This window comes from Macaca fascicularis, chromosome X (genome assembly GCF_037993035.2).
Source record: "Macaca fascicularis isolate 582-1 chromosome X, T2T-MFA8v1.1".
Taxonomy (NCBI): domain Eukaryota; kingdom Metazoa; phylum Chordata; class Mammalia; order Primates; family Cercopithecidae; genus Macaca; species Macaca fascicularis.
Genome location: NC_088395.1, coordinates 44,682,374 through 44,691,811, shown reverse-complemented (window position 1 = coordinate 44,691,811; position 9,438 = coordinate 44,682,374). Strand labels below are relative to the sequence as shown.

Here is a 9,438-nt window from a genome sequence, read left to right as displayed (position 1 = left end):
ATAGTAATATGCAATTTCTAACTTGCATATTTATAAATCTTGTAATTGTTGTATAAAATAAGAGCAATTACTTTCATTTGTTCTTTGATTAATAGTCAACACAATTCAAACAGATTAAAATCACTTTAAACAATTAATCCCATTTATAAGTTTATTTTATTCCCCTTTTTAAACTACACTCATAAATGTAATATATTTGAACTTTCTGAGCCCTTCAAATGCCTGACAAGGCGTAAGTATAATCCTAACAAACAAAATTCTACCAGTTAAATGACTCTGGTGAAGATAATAGATTAAGCCTATAAATTTGTTGAATCTTGAGCTCTCATAAACATTTCAATACTGTTAATATGCCTGTGAAAATCTCTTATGCTTTTCTATGTGAAATTACAAGTCAAAATCAATTGCTCAAGGCTAATCTAATAGATTTCCTAAAATGCTCGATTCTCTTAAACATTACAAAGAAATTGTTTTTAATTTATACAAAGTGTTACTACTATGGCTATTTACTTCATCATATCATTCTAAATTCTCCCCAGGATTGAAAAGTCACTTACTCAAATAAGGGTAGTAGATTTACTATAAGGGTAGTAGATTTACTATATCAGGTAAATTGAGCTGAAGTCAGAAGGTGGCTTTTCCCCTCAGGATGTGTTTGTGTAGTTAGAGATTCAAGACCCAGACATAGGATTTAAGAGCCTCATGCTTCCTGAATGATTCTATCTTAGTCACGGGGTACACAGGAACCCCCCCTTTTTTTACATGAATGTTCATAGCAGCTTTCTTTGTAATAGCCCCAAACTGGATACAAACCGAGTGTCCGTCAACAGATCAACAGACAAATTGTGATGTACTGATACAATGGAATATTACTCAGCAATAAAAAAGAAAGAACTACTGATACTGCAACAGGGATGAATCTCAAAATCATTATGCTACATGGAAGAGACCAATCAAAGAGGAATCCACACTATATAATTCCTTTAACATTAAATTCTAGAAAATGCAAACTAATCTGTAGTGACAGAAAGCAGATGGGGGTTCAAGGAAAAGAGAGAGACCACCATAGGGGGATAGATATGTTCATTACCTTGAGGGCTGACATGAATTTAAGGGTATATACATATATCAAAACTTACACTTTTTTTTGAGATGGCGTCTTGCTCTGTCACCCAGGCTGGAGTGAAGTGGTGTGATCTTGGCTCACTGAAACCTCCACCCCCCAAGTTCAAGCAATTCTCCTGCCTCAGCCTCCCAAGTAGCTGGGACTATAGGCGTGTGCCACCACGCCTGGCTAAGCTTTGTATTTTTAGTAGAGACGGTTTCTAGCCATGTTGACCAGGCTGGTCTCAAACTCCAAATCTCAGGAGATCCACCCATCTCGGCCTCCCAAAGTGCTAGGATTACAGGCGTGAGCCACTGCTCCTGGCCTCAAAACTTATGCTTTAAATAAAGGCAGTTTATTGTTATGTCAATAAGCTTGGTTTTTAAAAAAAAACAATGAACTATATCATATTTTTCTTACAAAATTAGTCACAATAATTTTATTCATAGCAAAAATTGGGACCCCCCCTTTTTTTTAAATAGCCATTTTGCTCATGGGAGGGCGTAAGGCCATACCTTTTAGCTATAAAGTTTTAGTTACCTGACTGGGTTAAACAGAAACCTGCAACCCTACTCAAGTGGCAGACTAAACTCTCTTTATCCCTGAATTCCTTAAATATTCTATTTTATCCTGTATCTTCTATTTTTATCTGGCTATAACTCATAGTCATGAGCTGGTAGAGTTGGATTTGAACCCAGATCTCCCTGAGCCCAGAGCGTGGTCTGTGATCCACCATGATATGCTGATTTCTTTTTTTTGTTTTGTTTTTCTTTTGCGATGGAGTCTCACTGTATCGCCCAGGCTGGAGCGCAGTGTCGCAATCTTAGTTCACTGCAACCTTTGCCTCCTGGGTTCAAGAAATTCTCCTGCCTCAGCCTCCCGAGTAGCTGGGATTACAGGCGTGCACCACCATGCCTGGCTAAGTGTTTTGTTTTTGGTTTTGTTTTTTGTCCTCTCATCCCATTTATTAAAGACACAGTAAGAAAAGATACAATGCAGGAAAACCACCAACCATCCTTTCACAGCAGGCTGAACGAAGCACAGTGATTTCTTCCCTTCATCCCCCTCACCCCAATTCCCATATTCCCATCCACATCAGTTTAAATTTTGAGGTTCTTTGATTGGGAGTACCAGTGAAGAGGGAGCTGGATGAGTAGAGGAGCCTTAAATCTGCCTACCTCTAAGTCCCAGGAGAAGGGAGCTGCAGGCCCAGTCAGTCAAGCAGAAACTGCATTTGGTGGGTCTTTGAAGTGGTTGTCCATCTCCCTGTTCTGTGTTCAAGCCCCCAGGGAAAGGTATGGTGGTAGAGGATGACCAGGTCCAAGCTGCCCAGGTCAGAGCCATGGAAGAATGGTCTGTTCACCAACGCCACATTTCTAGAGAGCAGCGAACTGATTCTCCAATGGTGACCAGGGGACTACATGTGAACTGGGACCCGCAGGCCAATGTATCCTTGAGGAAAAGTCCACAAGAGAAATTCAAGAAACTAGTAAGAAACAATGGGCAGAAAACTGTGTGATGAAAGCACAGCAGGCTTCTGGGAGGCTGGATATCCTTTCTCTCAAGGCCAGGATTATTCCCACCTGCCACAGTTCACATGCCAGAAATAACATCTCACCTTCAGTCAAGAAAAATGCAGAGGAAAAAGATGGCTCATTTGAACTTAAGGCCCAGCTATGCTCTTCAGAATGCAGCTCCACAACTACCCTTTTACCTAAGAGATAGTCCCTGCTGAGAACCACAGTGCCTATAAACTAAGATAGTCATGGAGGGAAAATGGTGTTTAAGGGAGTAACATTCCATTTGGGGACACTGCAGCCATTGGACCCCCTGGTCTGGGACAGCAGCTGGGTTTGTGCCAGGGAGGCTTCTCACTCTAGGAAATGGGACCAAACTCTTGCCTGCAGGGCCATTCATCCTTGGAAAGGAAGCTGGGTTGAGACCCAGGGTCCCAGTTGGCCTCGTGAAAGGAGCTGGGTTGATACCCCTAGGGCCTGCTGGAGAAGAGCCCAGGTGCCCGGCAGCTGACCTGGAGAAAGTAACTTGACTGGGGCCTAATGGGCCAGTAGACCTCAGGAAGGTAGTCGGACTTGGACCCTGCAGGCCAGCGGTCCTTGGGAAGTTAGCTGGCTTGGGGCCAAGTGGCCCAGAGGCTCTTGGGAAAACTGTTGGATTTGAGCCCTGGAGGCCAGCGGACCTTTGGAAGGTAGCTGGATTTGATGTCAATGTGCCAGAAGACTGAGAGAAGGCAGATGAACCCACTCCCCTGGGAAAAGGATTAGCATTTACCCCCATGGGGCTCCCTGGCCTTGAGAAATGAGCTGAATTAGGGTCTATGGGGCCAGGAGCCCTTGAGATGGGAGATGGATTTGGTCCTGGAAGGCCAACTGGGCGAGAGCCAGGACCCGAGTTTGGGCCCATGGGGCCAGGTACTCTTGCCATGGAAGATGGGCTTGTGCCCATGTTTCCAGAAGCCTGTGACAAAGAAGCTGAATTTGCTCCTAAAAGACCTGCTGCTCTTAGAATGGGGACAAGATGGAGGCCTTGAGGTCCAACCATTCTTAAGACCAGGTCCTGTGCCCAAGAGACCACCTGCTCTGGCATCTAGATTAGGGCCTGGGCCCAGGCCACTTGGTCTTGGATTGGGCCCAAGGCCTGGGCCTGGAAACACACCTAACCTGGGGACAGGATTTGTCCCTATAAAGCCTGATCTCAGATTGGGGTTAGGTCCTGGGCCCAGGCCAACTGGCCTAGAATTGGGAGGACCATTCCTGAAGGTCAACAGAACACCTGCTTTCAGGTTAGGTCCAGATCCAGGGCCCATGGGACCACCACTTCTGGGGTCAGGACCTGCTCCCAGGAGACCATCTGCCCTTAGGTTGGACATAGGACCTGGTCCTGGGAGACCCCCTAACCTGGGGTTAGACAGAGGCCCCGGGCCTGGAAGAGCCACTGTCCTAGGGTTTAGGGTGGGGCCTCATCTTGGGCCTGGCCCCAAGAGGCCACCAGGCCTTGGGAAAGAAACTGCACCTGTGCCAGTGGGATTCATCCCTCCTGGAAAAGAAGCTATGCTTGGGTCACAAGCACCAGCCGGGAAAGGTGCTGGATTTGAAGCCAATAAGCCTGATGAAGCTGGAAAAGGAGATGGGTTCCTTGGAAATGGGGCCAGATTTCCACCAAGAAAACCGGCCGCCATAAGGAAGGGATCCGAGTTCACACACCCAGTGGGTGGCCTATGTTCAGAACAGGACCCCACTGTGGTCCCAGGGAACCGTCCAGCCGTCCTCGAGGTGGCAGTGGAGCACGAGTCCAAGGAGTTGGCCTCTCTCTAGGGAAAATCCGAGGCTCTTTCATACTTTCTTGGGAACGCTGGTGATAATGCGCTTGGGGCGAGTTTTGAAAAGGATCCTGTCTTTGATGAGTGCTCTCACCAGGTACCGAGTGCCAGTCTCGCCGCCAAGTTCATCACAGTCCTGACACCCAAGGGTGTGTTTGACAAGGACTGCAAAAGGTTTCTCCAGGTGGATAATTTTCCCATACAGGATCAGCACAGGGATTCCCTGGAGATAACAATTTGCACCATGAGCTTTCTGTCTTTAAAAAGCAAGTGGAAACAGACTGCAATGGCGGCCGCCTAGTGCGGCGCTGCGGAGCCAACGGGGCACAACTGAACCTCCCACTGCCGCCGCTGCCGCCGCGAGCACTGCCTGTGCCAGTTTTTTGTATTTTTAGTAGAGACGGGGTTTCACCGTGTTGGCCAGGCTGGTCTCGAACTCCTGACCTCAGGTAATTCTCCCGCCTTGGCCTGTAATCTCAAAGTGCTGGGATTACAGGCGTGAGCCACTGCGCCGGGCCAATATTGTGAAACCCAACACGGCGAAACCCTGTCTCTACTAAAAATACAAAAATTAGCCCGGCGTGGTGGCTGGTGCCTGTAATCCCAGGTACTTGGGAGGCTGAGGCTAGAGAATCGCTTGAACCAAGGAGGTGGAGGTTGCAGTGAGCAGAGAACGCACCATTGCACTCTAGCCTGGGGGGCAAGAGCGAAACTCTGTCTTAAAAAAAAAAAGAAAAGAGAAAAGAAAAGAAAGGAAGGGAAGGGAGGGGAGGGGAGGGGTGGGGGAGGGGTGGGAAGGGGTGGGGTGGGAAGGGAAGGGAAGGGAAAGGAAAAGAAAAGGGACACTTTATTTCTAGTACCAACTACAGTGCTAGACAGAATCTGGCACATAGCAGGTACTCAGCCAAGAGTTAATTAATGGATATCCCACAGCATTTCAGGACCACAAAGTGTATTCTGTAACATTTTATGCATTCTCTGTTTCCATATATTTACCTCTAAAATCAGTTAAAGTATGTCTGCTAAACACTGGTTGGCAAGATAAGAGCAAAAGGTGATAGCTATGTTACTATTAAGAGTAAAGTAAGCCAGGTGCAGTGGCTCATGCCTGTAATTCCAGAACTTTGGGAGGCTGAGGTGGGAGGATCGCTTGAGCCTAGGAGTTTTGAGACCAATCTGGGTAACATAGTGAGACTCTATCTCTACAAAAAATTGAAAATTAGTCAGGCGTGGTGGCATGCACCTGTAGTCCCAGCTGCTCAAGAGGCTGAGGTCAGAGGTTTATTTAATCCTGGGAGGATGAGGCTGTAGCCTGGAACCTAGGCAATAGAAAGAGACCTTGTTTTAAAAAAAAAAAAAAAAAAAAAAAAGTACAGAAGTCTGCAATATACAGTACAGTCATGGATTTCAATTAACCACAGCTCTTTGACACATATTGTTCACTGAGACGGTCTTGAAAAGAATCATGTTTTGAGTATATTATGGTTCTTTTTTCCCTTCCAGTTTGCTGAGTTTGGAAAACAAAAGGAGTTTCACTTTCAAGTCAAATGAGCTCACTATACTGGTTTTTAAAATTTTGTTGTTTGCTTGCTTTATTGCTTTTGCTTCTTAGTAAATTAGTTCAGTTCATTTTAATTTTGGTTCTCAGCTTATGCCAACATATAAGTTTCATGTGAATTAGCTTTAATCTCAAGATTTCTTCAGTGTACTTCAGGATGTCACAATTCTTCCATTTGATGTTTGACTTAAAAATCCAAGTAAAGTTTAATACAAACAGGAAACAACTATCAGTGGAAATGAAATTTGATTCTTTTTTTTCTTTTTTTTTTTTTGAGACGGAGTCTCGCTGTGTTGTCCAGGCTGGAGGTGCAATGGTGTAATCTCGGCTCACTACAATCTCGGCGTCCTGGGTTCAAGTGATTCTCCTGCCTCAGCTTCCCAAGTAGTTGGGATTACAGGCTCCTGCCACTACGCCCGGCTAATTTTTGTGTTTTTAGTAGAGATGGGGTTTCACCATGCTGGCCAGGCTGGTCTCGAACTCCCAACCTTGGGCAATCCACCTGCCTCAGCCTCCCAATGTGCTGGGGTTACAGGCGTAAGCCACTGTGCCGGTGACATTTTATTCTTAAAAATATCAATGGCTAAAAAGAAATTGTCTTTTTTCTTGTCTGTTTTGAATTTTCTTCGTTATTACACTGTGCCTTTAATCAGCCAAATTGACATTAAGTTGTATTTGGGTAGCAATTTCTCAGTGTGTGGTGATGTGGTAGGGGAAGCTGAGTTAGTGGCATTTGAATTAGGACAGTTCGTTTTGTTTTGTTTTTTATTGTGTGAGACTTTCTCTGAAATTGCCTCACTTTTAGCATCCACAGCCTCTAGGTACTAATTGCCATAAGCAACTCTCAGTCATTATGACAACCCAAAACAATCCCATTTATAACACATGTCCAAGTGTTCTCTAGGTGGGGGCCCACCTGTTGAGGGCCATTGAGGAATAAATATACCCAATATTCAGAATACCTAAATATTCTCGTTTCAATCCTGCCACTAGCTATAAGATTTGATCTTCCAGTGCCTATATTTCTGTCTATTACAATTATGTGCTTGAAAAATACCCTAGGCCCCAGGGCCATAAATGATTTATTTGACTCTGGGGAACAGTCCATTTGAACTTCTTTACATACATAGATTTTGTCTAATTTAATAGAATTTTTTTTTCAGAGTTGAAAGCTCATGGAAAAGTAAAAAGAAACAAACAAAAATATTGAATTTTCACTTAATTATTTGGTACTCAGGAATTAATAGACCACCATGATGGCCACTCCTGTCACCAGGTTGCTGTTAGATGGGCGTACCACTGAAAAGTTATTAATGAAATTGAATACAGGTTATTATATCATTATGAGTTGATCACCATTCATTTTCTTTTTTTGTTTGTTTTGTTTTGTTTTGCTTTGTTTTATTTGACATAGAGTCTCTCTCTGTCACCCAGGCTGGAGTGCAGTGGTGCAATCTTGGCTCACTGCAACCTCTGCCTCCTGGGTTCAAGTGATTCTCCTGCCTCAGCCCCCTCCAGTAGCTGGGATTACAGGTGCCCGTCACCACACCTGGCTAATTTTTGTATTTTTAGTAGAGATGGGGTTTCACCATGTTGGCCAGGCTGGTCTCAAACTCCTGACCTCAAGTGATCCGTCCACCTCGGCCTCCCAAACTGCTGGGATTACAGGCGTGAGCCACCCACTGTGCCCGGTCTGATCACCATTAATTGTCATAAAGTTCCATTATGAAATTGGGGTATGAAGGGTGAATTAAAAAAAGGAAACAAATATGAATGAAGCTACCTTCGTAAGTCAGTATTGTTTTCAATGAGATGTCCATGGAGCTGCCACACATAAGGATTCATTTTATTCTCATTATTTATTATGAGTATTTCAAAAATAGAGCAAAGTTAGTCCCAGCTACTCAGGAGCCTGAGGCAGGAGGCCCACTTGAGCCCAGGAATTCAATGCTGCAGTGTGCTATGCAGTCTGCAGTGAGCTAGACTCAGTTGAGTCTGTGAATAGCCACTATACTCCAGCCTGGGCCACATAGTAAAACTCCATCTCAAAATAAAATAAAATAAATAAAATAAAATAAAGCAAAAAGAATAGGAAATTGAACATCCTTGTACTTACCAAGTAGTTTGAAAAATCATTAACCTTTTGCCACATTTGCTTCATTTCTGCACTGTTTTAAAGTACAGATATCGTGATATTTCACTTCTAAAAACTTTAACATTAATCTCTGTCTTAGTTCACCAGGCATGATGGTGCACGCCTGTGATCCCAGCTACTCGGGAGGCTAAGGCAGGAGAATTGCTTTAACCCAGGAGGTGGAGGTTGCAGGGAGTTGAGATCGTACCACTGCACTCCAGACTGGGTGACAGAGGGAGACTCTGTCTCAAAAAAAAAATTCTTTTTTTTTCTTTCTTAGTTCCTTTGTACTGCTCTAGCAGAATACTATAGATTGTGTGGCTTATACACGGCAGAAATTATTTCTCACAGTTCTGGAGGCTGGGAAATCCAAGATCAAGAAGATTCGGTGAGTGCCTTCTTCGTATTTCATAGAGCCATCTCTTTGCTGTGTCTTCACATGGTAGAAGGGGAAAGGGAGCTCTCTGGAGTCTCTTATGAAAGTATTAATCCCTTAGAGTGTGGAGTATTCATGGTCAAACCACCTCCTAACAACCTCACTTCCTCACACCATCACACTGGGGTTTAAGATTTCAACATATAAATTTTGGGGAGACGCAAACATTCAGCCCATAGCAATCTCTAAATAAATAACTTTCTCTTATGTATCCACGACAATACTGTAAACGTAAGGAAACGAGCAATAATTTCTTACTATTACCTAATACCCAATTCCTTTGCAAATGTCTTCAATTGCCTAAAAATTGCCTTTTATAAGTCCGGGCGCGGTGGCTCACACCTGTAATCCCGGCACTTTGGGAGGCCGAGGTGGGTGGATCACGAGGTCAGGAGATTGAGACCATCCTGGCTAATACCGTGAAACCCCGTCTCTACGAAAAATACAAAAAAATTAGCTGGGCATGGTAGCGGGCGCCTGTAGTCCCAGCTACTCCGGAGGCTGAGGCAAGAGAATGTCGTGAACCCGGGAGGTGGGGCTTGCAGTGAACCGAAATAGCCACTACACTCCGGCCTGGGCGACAGAGTGAGACTCCATCTCAAAGGAAAAAAAAAAAAATTGCCTTTTATAGTCCCTTCCTTCCTTCCTTCCTCTCTCCCTCTCTCCCTCCCTCCCCCCTCCCCCTCCCTCCCCCCTCCCTCCCCCTCCCTCCCCCCTCCCCCTCCCCTCCCCTCCCCCCTCCCCTCCCTCCCCCCCTCCCCTCCCCTCCCCCTCCCCTCCCCTCCCCCCTCCCCTCCCTCCCCCCCTCCCCTCCCCTCCCCCCTCACCTCCCCTCCCCCCCTCACCTCCCTCCCCTCCCTGTCTCCCT

At 45.2% G+C, this 9,438-nt stretch overlaps 1 pseudogene; it reads right to left on the bottom strand.

The window, feature by feature from the left end:
• Nucleotides 1-2,888: 2,888 nt before the first annotated feature.
• LOC107128444 (decreased expression in renal and prostate cancer protein pseudogene) lies at nt 2,889-4,772 on the bottom strand (annotated as a pseudogene).
• Between the last annotated feature and the right edge of the window lie 4,666 nt (nt 4,773-9,438).